The sequence below is a fragment of the Gossypium arboreum genome, chromosome 2 (assembly GCF_025698485.1).
Source record: "Gossypium arboreum isolate Shixiya-1 chromosome 2, ASM2569848v2, whole genome shotgun sequence".
NCBI lineage: Eukaryota > Viridiplantae > Streptophyta > Magnoliopsida > Malvales > Malvaceae > Gossypium > Gossypium arboreum.
Window position 1 is genome coordinate 79,272,458 of NC_069071.1, and position 18,445 is coordinate 79,290,902.

Sequence of the window (18,445 nt, forward strand, 5' to 3'; positions counted from 1 at the left end):
ATTTGAGAAAGGGTTATGAAGCTTATTTGGCATTTGTGTTGACTACAAAGGAATTTGAGAAGAAAATTGAATCAGTGCCGATTATATGTGAATTTGCGGATGTATTTCCAGAAGAGTTGTCGGGTTTGCCTCCTATCAGAGAAGTAGAATTTGGTATTGAGTTGATACCGGGAACAACTCCGATCACAATTGCTCCATATAGAATGGCACCAACAGAGTTGAAAGAATTAAATTCGCAGTTGCAAGAGTTGACTGACAAAGGTTTTGTGAGACCGAGTTCTTCGCCTTGGGGTGCTCCCATATTATTTGTGAAAAAGAAGGATGGTTCAATGAGATTGTGTGTAGACTATCGGCAGTTAAATAAGGAGACAGTCAAGAATAAGTATTCATTGCTAAGAATTGATGATTTATTCGATCAGTTGAATGGAGCGACATGGTTCTCAAAGATTGACTTGAGGTCTAGGTACTACCAGTTACGAGTAAAAGAGTCAGATGTGCCTAAAACTGCTTTTAGAACAAGGTACGGCCATTATGAATGTAACAGCCCTAATTTGACCCTAGTCGGAATGTGGTTTCGGGACCACAAAACCGAGTCATAAAATTTAGTTAAAATTTTATTTGCATACCTTATATGTGTGGTAGTACTTGTATAAAAATTTGATGTTTTAATTTTTATCTTAGGAATGTGAATCTTGCTCGAAAGGATCTAGTTGAGAGACTTAGAAATTTTGATAGGTAAATAAGTAAGGACCAAATAGTATTGAAATATAAAAAGTTGGGTTTGCATGTCAAAATGCCCCAAACTATGTTGAGTGGCCGGCCAAGCATGGCTTCATTCTTCCAAGATTATGTTGTTATTATTATTTAATATTGGTAAGTAATTAAAATAGAGGAAAAATAAAGATTAATAATAAGAAAATGAACAAAAAAAAAGGGTGTTCATCCTTGCTACCCTTTAGCCGAAAAACCAAGTGAAAGAAAGAGAGAAAAGCTTTGGAGAAGTCGGCCATACTAGTATCTAAGTTGAGGTATGTTGAAGTTATTCCTTTAAATTCATGTATATTTTTGGTTGTTAGTTTGAATTCTATCTATCCCATGGTTGGATTTGGGGTTGTTGGAGAGTTGGGATTTGACAAGAAGCTTAAAAATTTTAGTTGATACCTTGATGCTATTAACATGTTAGTTGTATGGATGAACTAAGTTGCTTGTTATGTTAGCATGAAAGTGAAGATGTTAAGTCATTTTGTTGGAGGTCTTTGAAGTTGGGACTAAGAAGGGATGAGTATTCGCTAACATAGTTGAAAGGGGATGTTGCCGATTTTAGAATTTGATTATGGGAGTGGCTATAATGGGCATAAAGATGTTGAACTTAAGAAATGTAGCAACATGCAAATTTATATGATATCACAAATGGAGGTGAAGCTATGCTAGATTGGGAAAAAGTCGATCAAGTGTGCATGAGAAGAATTTAGGTGTTTAGATGATGTTATAGATGACACTATACATGTATACATATATTCGGCCATCAAAGTGAGTATGTAGGTGATGTTGAGTCAAATTTTTGGTGCACATTCGGGTATGTATATATATATATATATATATATATATATAAGTATGCCCATTCGTGATGTTACCTTTAATCATGTATATAATCGACTAAATGGGAATTTGTAAGAGGGTTGCGAATATACAAATATACATATGCATGTGTAATTGAATTCTAAATGTATAGCAAGATGATTAAACTAGTTTATTTATTTATTAATCCGAGAAGTTAAAGAAGGAAACAAGCAAGGGCAAAGCCAAGGACATCGAGTAGCGGTCGAACCGTTATACTCAACGCAAGGTAAGTCCTTAAGCACTTTTTGTGAGAACTCCTTGGATAGATATTTTTCGGAGTGATTCTCCTACTTATTAATATGACCATATGTTCAAATTGAATTTAGTAAGTTGCTTTTGTGACAGCCCAAAATTGACCCTAGTCGGGAAGTGGTTTCGGGACCGCTAAACCGAGTCACCGAAATGTTGGAACGTAATATTTATTGTCTGGAATATGTGAATATGAATGTGTGAAAATTTCATGTTTGGATTTTGCTTAATTGTAGATGAATTTTTGTGATTAGGACTTATGTGAGAAAACTTAGAAATGTGCTAGGCAAATGTAAGTGGCCTATTAGTGCATGTAATCAAAGGGGTGGACTTGCATGTCAAATTCCCCTTTGATATTAGCTAATGGCCGGCCATGACAAGAGTGATGGGCAAGGGAAACATGTTTCCAACATGTTAGGCTAGTGATGTATGTAGGAAACAATAAAATAGAAAGCTAGTAGTAAAGAAATAAAAAAAAAAAAAAGAAGAAAATGGTGAATGTCCCCCCCATTGCCGTGAGTTGAGGAAGAAAAAAGAAAAAAAATCCTTGTTGTTCATCCATTCTCATTTTTGTTACAATTACCATGACTTGAGAAGAAGAAGGAGTGTTCATGTTTTCTTTCTTTTGCAATTGTTATAACTAGAAGAAGAAGAGGAAGCAATAATAGAGAAATACAATGGAGCAAATTAAATAGGTGATATCCATCTTGGAGGAATTTTCGGTCAGTTCTTTGCAAATATTTTATATTTCTTCCTAAGCTGTTCGGTTTTAAGTGTTGCGATGCTTGAGATTGTTGTTGCATGCGACATGCATGTAAGATTTTGATAGTTTTGTTTGGTGAGTGTGGATTAATTTGCTCCTGGAAACCGTGGCTAAATGGTGAAGTAAATGGTGTGGTATGGCTGCTCAAATATGTGTTTATGTGTGCAATTGTGACTATCTTATTATGCTGCCTTAATTTGCTTTTACATGCTGTCCAATATTGTAAATTTTATGACAAATTCGGTTAAGTTTAACGCATGTCTCATTTGAAAATTCAATGCTGTCCAAAGCTGGACATTTCCATGTTGTTCGGGTGAGTCTTTCAAAGGTAACTTTGCTAAATTCTCACATTTAATTTATGGGTACATATACAAGTAATGTTCGCTATATGGAATGTAAGTATAGGTGTGATCGGTCATGGAAATTTGATATGAAGTTTTGTTAGGTGAGTGGTGAATGGCGAATGAATTATATACATTGTGAGGATGAAATTTGTATATAAATTGTGTATGTGTGCATTCGGACTTTAAGGGTAATGAGATGAAGTTAAGGTGCGAATTTTAGTTCGGGTGATAGAGATAATTCGGTTGAGTTGATTCATGATGTTGTACATTAGAATAAAAAATTTACTACTAAATGTATTTATTCTAGATCAAGACATCAAAGGGGGAAAATCAAACAAAGGCAAAGCAAAGATAATCGAGTAGCCGACTGGAAATCGTTTCATCCAATATAAGGTAAGTCATTAAGCATATATTTGGTATTGATTTAAATGATCATAATATATATGCAATTGTGTTTAATGAGTTGATGTGTAAATGGAAATGTATGTGTATGGAATGATGCCATTGTTGAATGTATAAAGGTAGTAAAATGCTTAAAGTATTGGTCTCGGCACTAAGTGTGCGGGTATAAATGGATACGGTGACGAGATTAGCACTAAGTGTGCATGCTGGAAATATATGGCACTAAGTGTGCATGCTGGAAATATATGGCACTAAGTGTGCGAGCTCGAAGGGTATGGCACTATGTGTGCGGGCTTAAATCGCATGGCACTAAGTGTGCGAAATCGAGTATTAAGCACTGTGTGTGCGTACTCTATATATATATATATATATATATATATCTTGTAACACCCTAAACCCGTGACCGTCACCGGATTTGACCACGTGGTGTTACCGGGCTTACTTCCCTTATTTCTCTCTTTGAAATAATTGATTTCTGTTCCAGGCAGGCTAGCTAACCGCGTGACTGTCACCTTAGAAATCATATCTCGAGTTCCAGAACTCGAAAATCAGTTCCGTAAATTTTCCCTGAAACTAGACTCATATATCCATCCCTGGATTTATTTCTAGAATTTTTGGTCGGGCCAATTGGTACAGTTTATTAGTTAAAGTCGCCCATGTTACAGGGGTCGACTACACTGACCTTCGCGCATTACGACCTGGATATCTTCTCGTACAGGGCTTCAATGCTCATGTCGTTTGTTTCTAATGAAACTAGACTCAAAAGGGAATCTGCACATATAAGGCACGACTTCTAATTCATTCTGAATAATTTATGGTAAATTTTCAAAGTCGAGACAGGGGATCCAGAAACCGTTCTGGCCCTGTTTCACGAGAACTTTAATATCTCTCAGTATACTGCTCATATGGTCGTTTCGTTTCATCCATATGAAAATAGATTCATCAAGGTTAAATTTCCTAATTTATTCACTATTTAATTCTACTTCTACTATTTTTAGTGATTTTTCAATCTCATATCACTGCTGCTGTCCGCAACAGTTACTGCAGTAGACTATGCCAATTTCATGAATCTTTCCTTGGCCTTACTAATCATCCATCATACATGACACAAATTATGGCCACCTTATCAAAATTAAAGTTTCTAAGACTCGTGGCTATAGGTTCTAGCATCCCACTCAACGACCACATAGGCCATTTTCACATGGCTTAAAGTTTACAACCCACAATTCAACAAAACATAATAGCCTATACATGCCAAATGTTCTCCTAGTTCAACTACGAAGACAATACCAAAAGATTTCCAGCCGGTGTGATGACTTCAACGACGGTTCCGAGCACGCAACAATACGAGTCCAAGAGACCTAAAATGGGTGACAAGAAAACACCGAGTGAGTTTATAACTCAGTAAGTCATAAGCATTCATCAACCATCCATTAATAAAATTTTCACAACATCAAACAATAAACGAGGCTAGGTACTTCATCCATATCGAAACTATACCATAATTCCTCGGACCTTTCGGTTCAATCTCATACCAAGTCATACATCCACATTTCATATTCTATACAATAAGATATTTGAGGCATTTTACACACCAACTCATTCACACCACAATCATACAATTGCAATCATCACATAGATTTAAAGCTTACCAAGCTCAACCCCGAGCATGAACGTATTGCCTATTCGTCATGAGCTCAAGGTACTTACCCGATCCGCTGTCCGAGATTAACTCGATAATGTCGCACACTCAGTGCCAATTGTAATGCAAGAGCATATAGTGAATCCGCACACTTAGTGCTATATATTTTCAGCTCGCACACTTAGTGCTATATAATTTTCAGCTCGCACACTTAGTGCTATATATTTTCAGCTCGCACACTTAGTGCTATATAATTTTCAGCTCGCACACTTAGTGCTATATATTTTCAGCTCGCACACTTAGTGCTATATAATCAAACTCGCACACTTAGTGCTGTACAATTTTAAACCCGCACACTTAGTGCCAATCTTGTCACCGTGTCCATTTATACCCGCACACTTAGTGCCGAGACCAATACCTTATGCATTTTGCTGCCTTTATACATTCAACAATGGCATCATTCCATACACATACATTTTCATTTACACATCAACTCATTTAAACACAATTGCGTATATATTATGGTCATTTACATCAACACCAAATATATGCTTAATGACTTACATTATGTAGGGTAGAACGGTTCCAATTCGGCTACTCGTTTGCTTTCTCCTTTCCTTTGTCCGATTTAGTCCCCCTTTGCTCGAGCTAAATCAAACAATTCACCTCTCCATCAAACACAAACATACGGCATTCATATACATTATTATGATTATTGCGAATACTTAACACAACTAAGCTAAAAATTTACTCAATCTCATCTTAATTTATTGCTACTTATTCATCAAATTCCCAATACAAGGTATTTAACACCTATGCAACAAAACCGGATTAGCAAACACCCATAGCCCATGGCCGATTACAACTTAAACACAAGTCAACAAGATCTCATGATTTCAAATCAAACTCTTCTCAAGAATGCACCATGCCGAACCCTTAGATGATTAAACATCTAATTTAGACAATCTTAGAACATCTAAACGACACTTGTTCAAGGCATTAAACCACTACATGTTCGGCTATTACCTTAGGTGCATTAGAAATTTATACTATCAATAAGCTCAACTTCTTGCAACAACAATTTCTTCTTCAAGATTTAAAGGCTAAAATCAAATTATTCTCCCATTAACCATAAACGAATGTACCATACCTCCATCAAGATTTCAAGATTCTTTTGGCTTGGGTTAAGTAAGAAGCAAGATGATTAACCTAAAACAAGCTTGAATTTCAAAACAAATCTAACACTTTTCACTAACCTTTCTTCTCCTTCCATGACCGAAAGTCTTTCTCCCCTCTTCCTCTTTACATTCGGCCAAGAAGAGCTTAAGTTCCAAGCTTTGTTTTCATCACCCTCTTGCTAGCTAAAGAAGAATGCCGATTTGCTTTAGGGAGATTTCCCCTATTCCTTCATCTTTTCAAGTCATGGCAATTGTAACAAAAATGAGGAAGGATGAACAACCAATTTTCTTCCCCTTTTTTTTCTTTGTTTTGTCACGGCACAAGAGTATCCATACGCACATTTTTCTTCATCATTTTCCCTTTTTTTTTTTTTCATTTCTTTATTTCCCTTCCATAATGCACTAGGCCAACATGTCTAGGACATGTTTTCTTTGCCCATCATCATGTCATGGCCGGCCACTAACCTTAAGAAATGGGTTATTTGACATGCAACTCCACCTTTGTGTTAACATGCACTAATAAGCCATTTAAAATTAGCCTATCATATTTCACCATGTTTCACATTGATCCCTATTTAATAATTTCTCACAAAATTGGTAAAATTAGAGAATGAAACTTCCACATATGCATGCACACACATAGTAAGCATAGAATATAACAATTAACTATTTTTATGACTCGGTTTAGTGGTCCCGAAACCACTTTCTGACTAGGGTCAATTTAGGGCTGTCACAACTCTCCCCCACTTAAGAAATTTTCATCCCGAAAATCTTACCGGTAAATAAGCTCGGGTATCGCTCTTTCATAGAGTCCTCAAGTTCCCAAGTGGCTCCTTCAATTCCGTGTTTATGCCACAACACCTTCACTAATGGGATTTTCTTATTGTGCAACTCTTTTACTTCGCACATCAGAATGCGAACCGGCTCTTCTTCATAACTCAAATTAGGCTGAACCTCGACCTCAGATGGAGTAATTACGTGTGTCGGGTCAGACCTATATCATCGAAGCATCGAGACATGGAAAACGTTGTGGATCCTTTCGAGCTCAGGGGGTAAAATTAATCGATGCGCCATCGCCCAACTCGTTCGAGATATTTCATACGGACCGATGAACCTCGGACTCAATTTGCCCTTACGGCCAAATCTAAGCACCTTCTTCCAGGGTGAGACTTTGAGAAATACCTTGTCTCCAACCTGATATTCAATGTCTTTTCTTTTCAAATCCGCATACGACTTTTGGCGATCCGAAGCAGCTTTCAAACTTTCACGAATTACTCGAACTTTTTGCTCGGCATCCTTAACCAAATCAACCTCGAAGATTTTTCCTTCACTAAGTTCAGTCCAGAATAATGGGATACGGCATTTACGACCGTATAAAGCCTCGTAAGGCGCCATCTTAATACTTGATTGAAAGCTATTGTTGTAAGCGAATTCAACCAAAGGTAAATACCGTTCCCATGAACCACTAAACTCAAGGATGCAACATCTCAACATATCCTCGAGTATTTGAATTACCGTTCGGGTTGACCATCGGTTTGGTGGTGAAAAAGTGCTAAAATGCACTTGGTACCCAAAGCCTCTTGCTATTTCTTCCAAAATCGCGATGTAAATCTTGGGTCTCTATCCGACACGATAGAAATAGGTACCCCATGCAATCGAACAATTTGGGAGACGTATAATTCTGCCAATTTATCAAGCGAAAAATCATGCAGACAGAATAAAATGAGCGGACTTGGTCATCTATCAACAATGACCCGATCGAGTCTTTCTTATTCGAGTCAATGGTAACCTGGACACAAAGTCCATTGTTACTCGATCCCATTTCCATTTGGGTATCGTGATCGGTGAAGTAATCTGAAGGCACTTGATGCTCCGCTTTCACTTGTTGACATATTAAACATCTCAAACAAAGTCGAGATGTCTCGTTTCATACCATGCCACCAAAACCGACGTTTCAAATCATTGTACATCTTTGTACTCCCGGGTGGATTGCCATTTGGCTACAATGGGCTTTGTTGAATTATCGAAATAAGTTCCAAATTCTTTGGAACACACAGACGACTTCGAACCTCAAACAATCGTCATCATCGATTTGAAATTTGAGTCCTTGTTGAACACACTCGGCCGTTTTGCAACCAACTCATCGTCGACTTTACGAGCTTCACGAATTTGACGTATCAATAATGGTTTGGCTTTCAATTCAGCTACTAACACATTGTCGGGTAGAAACGAGACAAGTGTACATTCCTCGCTTCATACGCAAATAGTGATTTACGACTTAAGGCGTCGCAACCACATTAGCCTTTCCGGGTGATAGTCAATGACCACTCATAATCCTTTAACATTTCGAGCCAACGTCTTTGTCGCAGATTTAAGTCTCTTTGAGTCATCAAATATTTGAGACTTTGTGATCTGAATACACATGGCACTTCTCACCAAATAAGTAATGTCGCCATATCTTTAAGACGAATACGATGGCAGCCAATTCGAGATCATGGGTCGGATAATTTTTCTCATGTGGCTTTAATTGTCTCGATGCATAGGCCACAACTCGACCTTCTTGCATTAATACGCAACCTAACCTAAGTAGGGAGGCGTCACTATAAATGACAAACTCTTTGCCCGATTCGTGTTGCACTAGAATTGGGGCTTCAGTCAAATAAGTTTTCAGTTGATTGAAACTTTTCTGACATTTCTCCGTCCATTCGAACTTAACATCTTTTTGGAGTAGTTTTGTCATCGGTGCAGCTATCATCGAAAAACCTTTTACAAATCGTCGGTAATAATCAGCAAGCCCCAAAAAGCTCCTAACTTCGGTAACATTCCGCGGAGGTTTCCAATCGACTATGGCCGAAATTTTGTTCGGGTCCACCCTGACACCCGATGCGGACACCACATGCCCCAAAAAGCTATCCTCTTTCAACCAAAATTCACATTTACTGAACTTTGCGTATAACTGCTTATCTCGTAAAATTTGCAACACTAGCCTCAGGTGCTCAGCATGTTCGGTTTCATCTCTCGAATAAACCAAAATGTCATCGATAAATACAACTACGAACCGATCCAAGTATGGCCTGAAAATTCTATTCATTAAATCCATAAATACCATGAGGGCATTAGTAAGCCCAAACGGCATCACCAAGAATTCAGAGTGACCGTACCTCGTTCTAAAAGCGGTTTTGGTATGTCCGATTCTCGGTCAACCGATAGTACCCGACCTCAAATCAATCTTTGAAAACACCGAGGCTCCCTTTAATTGATCAAACAAATCGTCAATTCGTGAAATGGATATTTATTCTTTATCGTCACTTTATTGAGTTGACGATAGTCGATGCACAACCTCATGGTTCCGTCTTTCTTTTTCACAAACAATACTGGTCGCCCATGGAGAAAAACTTCGATCGGCGAAACCTCTACCCGTCAATTCTTGTAATTGAACCTTCAATTCCTTTAATTCCGTTAATGCCATACGATACGGGGCTATTGAGACCAGCGTAGTACGGTACAACCGATGCGAAATCCACTTCTCGAACCGGTGGCAATCCGGTAACTCCTCGGGAAAAACATCGAATACTCACAAACCACTGGTACCGATTCGAGTTTCCTTTCCGTCTCTTTACTTTCAAACACATACGTAAGGTATGTTTCACACCCTTTTCACATATCTCCGGCGGTCATAGAAGATATTATCGCGGCACTCCTTTTAAATCGATGAGACTCGACTCGGACTACCTCATTATTTGCACTCCTCCAATCAATGGTTTTCCTTTTGCAGTCCACCACCTTGCATCATGTACTGATCGACCAATTCATACCAAGAATAACATCGAATTCATCAAATGGTAGAAGCATCGGATCGGCCGAAAACAGATTCTCGAATTATTAGGGGCATCTCTTGCACACTTTATCAACGATGCGTATTGACCCAAAGGGTTTGACACCGAATTACGAACTCGATGAGACTCAACAGCGAGTCTTCTTGGATGCTAAGGTTTCACATACATATGAATGAGTAGAGAGGGGTCAATCAATGCAATCACACTAGTATCAAAAGAGTAAAAGTACCGGTGATAACGTCGGGGAGGATGCCACCTCTCGTGCGCGGATGGCATATGCTCTAGCAGAGCACGGGTCTCGGATCGAACAGCCGTATCAGAGGCTCCTCTCTGATTACCACCCCTACCTCCAGAAATTCTCGGGGGCCTACCTCTAGCCGTCGTTTCACTAGGTCTTGCACCTTGCATCTTATTCTTCTCATCTAACTCCGTGCAATCTCTAATGAAGTGGTCCTTGAGCTGTATCCATAATGAGCCCTATTAATGACTTACCCCAACATTCACCTAGGTGTCGTCTTCCACATTGGGGGCATTCGGGTTTCTCTTGACGATTATTGCCCACACTAGCTACCGAAGTAGCTCGAGTCCGTCAATGGTCTGCTCGATGGAAATTCCTTGATCGCCCTCGACTTATTAGTGTCCTCCACGAACCTCTTTACTGTAGAGAATGGAGCTTTACCCGTCGATCTTTTACGAAAATCTCTAGCTTCAAATTCAGCCTTCTTCTAATCTCTTGCACATAGCAACCTCACCAGCCACACACTCCCGAGCATACCGACTAAGTCTTACGAACTCATGTTCAGTATTTAGATCTGATCATCCGGCCTTGCTTGAGTTCCAAGAATTCCTTACGCTTCGATCGATGAACAGTTGACTAATGTATTTCTTTGAAATTGGATTGAAAGAAATCCCAAGTAACTCGTTCATTTGGGACTATGGAAATTAAAGTCCTCCACCAATAGTAAGTGAGTCTCATAACAAGGATATAGCACACTTAAGACATTCATCGGTGTGCATGACAGTTCATCTAACACTCTAATGGTGTTATCGAGCGAACTTCGGCCTTTTCGGCATCATCGGTAACTATGGCCTTGAACTCCTCGGCCCCACGCTTCCTAATCAAGTCCACGGTGGTTTACTCAGCCTCACGGGATCGATAATTGGAGGCATTACGGGCTCTTGGGTGGAGTATTTAAATTCGAGAATGGTTGGACAATTGAATTGGTTCGGGCATATTCGCGACCCACTCATTCATCATGGTGAAGAAGGCTTGTTTCGCCCTTCAGCTTGATTATTCGCGGATGATTGAGGCTCAACAGCGGTGTCCCTTGCACAGAACAGCCGCTACACTTTCAACGTCATCCGCCAAGGGTCTCTCTACCGGGTTCCATTTGCAAATCAAAACAAAAACTTCAACCGTCGAAGTCATCACATTTCTAAGCACTAACATTTTGGGCATGTATAGCTAGACTCACACGCGCTATGGTAGTCCTAGAACCGACTAAACCATAGCTCTGATACCAATAAAATGTAACACCCTAAACCCGTGACCGTCACCGGATTTGACCACGTGGTGTTACCGGGCTTACTTCCCTTATTTCTCTCTTTGAAATAATTGATTTCTGTTCCAGGCAGGCTAGCTAATTGCGTGACTGTCACCTTAGAAATCATATCTCGAGTTCCAGAACTCGAAAATCAGTTCCGTAAATTTTCCCTGAAACTAGACTCATATATCCATCCCTGGATTTATTTCTAGAATTTTTGGTCGGGCCAATTGGTACAGTTTATTAGTTAAAGTCGCCCATGTTACAGGGGTCGACTACACTGACCTTCGCGCATTACGACCTGGATATCTTCTCGTACAGGGCTTCAATGCTCATGTCGTTTGTTTCTAATGAAACTAGACTCAAAGGGGAATCTTCACATATAAGGCACGACTTCTAATTCATTCTGAATAATTTATGGTAAATTTTCAAAGTCGAGACAGGGGATCCAGAAACCGTTCTGGCCCTGTTTCACGAGAACTTTAATATCTCTCAGTATACTGCTCATATGGTCGTTTCGTTTCATCCATATGAAAATAGATTCATCAAGGTTAAATTTCCTAATTTATTCACTATTTAATTCTACTTCTACTATTTTTAGTGATTTTTCAATCTCATATCACTGCTGCTGTCCGCAACAGTTACTGCAGTAGACTATGCCAATTTCATGAATCTTTCCTTGGCCTTACTAATCATCCATCATACATGACACAAATTATGGCCACCTTATCAAAATTAAAGTTTCTAAGACTCGTGGCTATAGGTTCTAGCATCCCACTCAACGACCACATAGGCCATTTTCACATGGCTTAAAGTTTACAACCCACAATTCAACAAAACATAATAGCCTATACATGCCAAATGTTCTCCTAGTTCAACTACGAAGACAATACCAAAAGATTTCCAGCCGGTGTGATGACTTCAACGACGGTTCCGAAGCACATAACAATACGAGTCCAAGAGACCTAAAATGGGTGACAAGAAAACACCGAGTGAGTTTATAACTCAGTAAGTCATAAGCATTCATCAACCATCCATTAATAAAATTTTCACAACATCAAACAATAAGCGAGGCTAGGTACTTCATCCATATCGAAACTATACCATAATTCCTCGGACCTTTCGGTTCAATCTCATACCAAGTCATACATCCACATTTCATATTCTATACAATAAGATATTTGAGGCATTTTACACACCAACTCATTCACACCACAATCATACAATTGCAATCATCACATAGATTTAAAGCTTACCAAGCTCAACCCCGAGCATGAACGTATTGCCTATTCGTCATGAGCTCAAGGTACTTACCCGATCCGCTGTCCGGATTAACTCGATAATGTCGCACACTCAGTGCCAATTGTAATGCAAGAGCATATAGTGAATCCGCACACTTAGTGCTATATATTTTCAGCTCGCACACTTAGTGCTATATAATTTTCAGCTCGCACACTTAGTGCTATATATTTTCAGCTCGCACACTTAGTGCTATATAATCAAACTCGCACACTTAGTGCTGTACAATTTTAAACCCGCACACTTAGTGCCAATCTTGTCACCGTGTCCATTTATACCCGCACACTTAGTGCGAGACCAATACCTTATGCATTTTGCTGCCTTTATACATTCAACAATGGCATCATTCCATACACATACATTTTCATTTACACATCAACTCATTTAAACACAATTGCGTATATATTATGGTCATTTACATCAACACCAAATATATGCTTAATGACTTACATTATGTAGGGTAGAACGGTTCCAATTCGGCTACTCGTTTGCTTTCTCCTTTCCTTTGTCCGATTTAGTCCCCCTTTGCTCGGAGCTAAATCAAACAATTCACCTCTCCATCAAACACAAACATACGGCATTCATATACATTATTATGATTATTGCGAATACTTAACACAACTAAGCTAAAATTTACTCAATCTCATCTTAATTTATTGCTACTTATTCATCAAATTCCCAATACAAGGTATTTAACACCTATGCAACAAAACCGGATTAGCAAACACCCATAGCCCATGGCCGATTACAACTTAAACACAAGTCAACAAGATCTCATGATTTCAAATCAAACTCTTCTCAAGAATGCACCATGCGAACCCTTAGATGATTAAACATCTAATTTAGACAATCTTAGAACATCTAAACGACACTTGTTCAAGGCATTAAACCACTACATGTTCGGCTATTACCTTAGGTGTATTAGAAATTTATACTATCAATAAGCTCAACTTCTTGCAACAACAATTTCTTCCTCAAGGTTTAAAGGCTAAAATCAAATTATTCTCCCATTAACCATAAACGAATGTACCATACCTCCATCAAGATTTCAAGATTCTTTTGGCATGGGTTAAGTAAGAAGCAAGATGATTAACCTAAAACAAGCTTGAATTTCAAAACAAATCTAACACTTTTCACTAACCTTTCTTCTCCTTCCATGACCGAAAGTCTTTCTCCCCTCTTCCTCTTTACATTCGGCCAAGAAGAGCTTAAGTTCCAAGCTTTGTTTTCATCACCCTCTTGCTAGCTAAAGAAGAATGCCGATTTGCTTTAGGGAGATTTCCCCTATTCCTTCATCTTTTCAAGTCATGGCAATTGTAACAAAAATGAGGAAGGATGAACAACCAATTTTCTTCCCTTTTTTTCTTTGTTTTGTCACGGCACAAGAGTCTCCATACACATTTTTCTTCATCATTTTCCCTTTTTTTTTTCATTTCTTTATTTCCTTCCATAATGCACTAGGCCAACATGTCTAGGACATGTTTTCTTTGCCCATCATCATGTCATGGCCGGCCACTAACCTTAAGAAATGGGTTATTTGACATGCAACTCCACCTTTGTGTTAACATGCACTAATATTGTATAGAATATGAAATGTGGATGTATGACTTGGTATGAGATTGAACCGAAAGGTCCGAGGAATTATGGTATAGTTTCGATATGGATGAAGTACCTAGCCTCGTTTATTGTTTGATGTTGTGAAAATTTTAGTAATGGATGGTTGATGAATGCTTATGACTTACTGAGTTATAAACTCACTCGGTGTTTTCTTGTCACCCATTTTAGGTCTCTTGGACTCGTATTGTTGCGTGCTCGGAACCGTCGTTGAAGTCATCACACCGGCTGGAAATCTTTTGGTATTGTCTTCGTAGTTGAACTAGGAGAACATTTGGCATGTATAGGTTATTATGTTTTGTTGAATTGTGGGTTGTAAACTTTAAGCCATGTGAAAATGGCCTATGTGGTCGTTGAGTGGGATGCTAGAACCTATAGCCACGAGTCTTAGAAACTTTAATTTTGATAAGGTGGCCATAATTTGTGTCATGTATGATGGATGATTAGTAAGGCCAAGGAAAGATTCATGAAATTGGCATAGTCTACTGCAGTAACTGTTGCGGACAGCAGCAGTGATATGAGATTGAAAAATCACTAAAAATAGTATAAGTAGAATTAAATAGTGAATAAATTATTAAATTGAACCTTGATGAATCTATTTTCATATGGATGAAACGAAACGACCATATGAGCAGTATACTGAGAGATATTAAAGTTCTCGTGAGACAGGGCCAGAACGGTTTCTGGATCCCCTGTCTTGACTTTGAAAATTTACCATAAATTATCCAGAAGGAATTGGAAGTCGTGCCTTATATGTTAAGATTCCCCTTTGAGTCTAGTTTCATTAGAAACAAACGGCATGAGCATTGAAGCTCTGTACGAGAAGATATCCAGGTCGTAATGCGTGAAGGTCAGTGTAGTCGACCCCTGTAACATGGGCGACTTTAACTAATAAACTGTACCAATTGGCCCGACCAAAAATTCTAGAAATAAATCCATGCATAGATATATGAGTCTAAATTCAGGGAAAATTTACGGAATCAGTTTCCGAGTTTTTAAACTCGAGATATGATTTTTAAGGCGACAGTGACGCAGTTAGCTAGCCTGCCTGGAACAGCAATCAAATATTGCAAAGAGAGTAATAAGGGAAGTAAGACCGGTAACACCACGTGGTCAAATCCGGTGATGGTCACGGGTTTGGGGTGTTACAGCTTTACCATGATGAATCAACATAGGGCACAATGTGTGCAAAAATTATGTGGCACTATGTGTGCCGATTGGGAGGTTGAAGCATGAGGGAATCTCAAATGCACTATGTGTGCGATTTACTGTAGCACTATGTGTGCGATTTACTATGGCACTATGTGTGCGAACATAATAAGCACTATGTGTGCAACGTTTGGTTGTTGGTATAAATTGTGATGGACGAGGTAAGTGATTGAGCTATTAACTAAATATCGAATTTGAGGTTGTGCGGTGTATGCATAAATTTATCTAGTGCATCGTTGTTCCAAACTTGAGGAAATGGGTCTACATCGATTGGGCTGACTTGGCATTGATTTAATTGAAGGACTTGGCATGAGATCGAACCAAAAATTTAAGAAATTGTAGCATAGTTGTTATGATTTGGAAAAAAATGATTTTGTGTTATTTGTTTTTCACTTATGATTATTATTGTTGGACGGTAGAGTAGTGCTTATGACTTACTGAGTTATGTACTCATTTGGTGTGCTTGTTTGTTGCTTATCTAGGTTCTTGATCCATTTTGTGTGCTCGGGACCGTCGTCAAAGTCATCACACCGGCTAGCAACTTTTGGTACTTTCTTCTTAGTGGGTCTAGGAGAACATTTTGGCATGTATAGGCTATTATGTTTTGTTTGAACTTGGTATGTAAAATTTTGGATGGCCATGCGAAAATGGCTTATATCGTTTGAGCATAATGTTATAGTCATCTTGAATGTATATATTCACTAAGAAGCATGGAAATGTTGGTAGCAGTTAGCCATGGGAATGGTCATTCATGATCACTTTTGGTATATGTATGACAAACTCTAGTTGATCCATGGAGGATCATGAAATAGGTAAAGTTGCCTTAAAATAGATCTGACAGCAGCAGTAATGTAGATTTGAAAATCACTAAAATAGTAGGAATGGAATTAAATAGCGAATAAATTACATGAATGAACCTTGATGAATCTATTTTCATAGGAAAGCAAGAAAATGATCATGTGAACAGTATGTTAAGAGAAATTTAAGTTTTTGTGAGACAGGGCCAGAACGGTTTCTGGATCCCCTATTCCGATTTTGGAAATTCATTTTAAATTAACCAGGGGTAACTATAAGTCATGCCATATATGCATAGATTCCTTTTTGAGTCTAGTTTCTATAGAAACAAACGGCACCAGTATTGAAGCCCTGTACAGGGAGATATCCAAGTCGTATTAGCAAAGGTCGGGGTAGTCGAGCCACGAAACAGGGAGACTTTAACTAATAAACTGTACTAATTGGCCCAACCAAAAATTCTATAAAAAAATTGTAGATGAAAATATGAGTCTAGTTTCAGGGAAAAATCACGAAACTGATTTTCGAGTTGTGGAATGCAAGATTTGATTTTTAGGGTGACAGTGGACTTGACTTGCCGACTGCTGGAAAATTTTAAATTGATTGTGAGATTAATTAAGTTAAGTCTATATGCACCTTGTGTTCGACTCCGGCAACGGTCTCGGGCACGGGGTGTTACAATGAATTTTTAGTTATGCCATTCGGTTTTACAAATGCTCCTACCGTGTTTATGGATTTAATGAATCGCATATTTCGGCCATACTTGGACAAGTTTGTTGTAGTATTTATTGATGATATCCTAATTTATTCAAAAGATGAGATATAGCATGCTGAGCACTTGAGGATAGTTTTGCAAACTTTGAGAGATAAGCAGTTGTATGCTAAGTTCAGTAAAAGTGAGTTTTGGCTTCGAAAATTCAGATTCTTGGGTCATATAGTTTCAGGTGATGGTATACGGGTTGATCCCAGTAAAATTTCAGCTATTGTTGATTGGAAACCGCCGAAGAATGTAACTGAAGTTAGAAGTTTCTTGGGTCTAGCTGGATATTATCGACGATTTGTAAACAGATTTTCTATAATTGCTACTCCTATGACCAGACTACTCCAAAAGGATGTTAAATTTGAGTGGACAGAAGAATGTCAATGAGCTTTGAGAAATTGAAAAGTTCTTGTTGAGGCACCAGTGTTGGTACAACCCGAGTCAGGTAAAGAATTTGTGGTGTATTGTGATGCTTCTCTAAATGGCTTGGGATGTGTACTTATGCAAGAAGGAAAAGTTGTGGCTTATGCTTCGAGGTAGTTGAAACCTCATGAAAGGAATTATCTGACTCATGATTTGGAACTGGCTGCTATAATGTATGCTTTGAAGATTTGGCGACATTATCTGTGTGGTGAAAAGTGCCGAGTATATACCTCCACGAAAGTCTCAAGTACTTGATGTCACAAAAAGACTTGAATTTGAGACAGCGGAGATGGTTAGAATTATTGAAAGATTATGAGCTTGTGATTGACTACCATCCGGGGAAAGTGAATGTGGTTGCCGATGCTTTGAGTAGAAAGTCGTCGTTTGCTTTGAGAGCTATGAATACTTAGTTGACGGTGTCTAATGATGGTTCGATTTTAGCAGAGTTGAGAGCATGACCGATGTTTTTACAAGAGATTTGAGAAGCTCAGAAAAGTGACCAAGATTTGCAAGCCTAGAGAAAGCAATGTGAGGCTGATACGGGATCAGATTTCAGAATCGGTTCTGATGGTTGCTTGATGTTTAAAGATCAGATTTGTGTACCAAAGAATGATAAGTTGATTCAGAAGATCCTGCACGAAGCACACAGTGGTTGTTTGTCAATGCATCCGGGCAGTACAAAAATGTATAATGATTTGAAAAAAATGTATTGGTGGAACGAAATGAAAAGAGATATTTCTGAGTTTGTATCGCGATGCTTGATTTGTCAG

At 38.6% G+C, this 18,445-nt stretch overlaps 1 long non-coding RNA gene across 1 annotated transcript; it reads right to left on the bottom strand.

The window, feature by feature from the left end:
• Positions 1–4,438: 4,438 nt before the first annotated feature.
• Positions 4,439–5,665, bottom strand: LOC128285587 (uncharacterized). The gene is made up of 2 exons (XR_008276070.1): positions 5,585–5,665; positions 4,439–4,739 (listed from the first exon to the last, which is right to left on the bottom strand). It is a non-coding gene; the product is annotated as an uncharacterized LOC128285587 (long non-coding RNA).
• Between the last annotated feature and the right edge of the window lie 12,780 nt (positions 5,666–18,445).